This window comes from Chiloscyllium punctatum, chromosome 10 (genome assembly GCF_047496795.1).
Source record: "Chiloscyllium punctatum isolate Juve2018m chromosome 10, sChiPun1.3, whole genome shotgun sequence".
Classification (NCBI taxonomy): domain Eukaryota; kingdom Metazoa; phylum Chordata; class Chondrichthyes; order Orectolobiformes; family Hemiscylliidae; genus Chiloscyllium; species Chiloscyllium punctatum.
In genome coordinates, this window is record NC_092748.1 from 37,424,616 (window position 1) to 37,424,837 (window position 222).

Consider the following 222-nt stretch of genomic DNA (forward strand, 5'->3'; position numbering starts at 1 on the left):
TGGAAGTTTCTGGAACCTGAACCCCTGAAGCTGAATGTGAGCTGCTCCGAGTGCCTTCTTTTAGTGATAAGTTCGTACTGAATCGCATAATTGTGTTTCAATGATGTTATGACATCCGTTGATGGTAGTAAGTAGGTGGCTATTTGTGCGTCAAAAAATTTTAGTAGCCGTACTTGAGAGTGTTGCTGGTGTTAAAGTATCCAGGTTCAGGGGCGAGTAGAG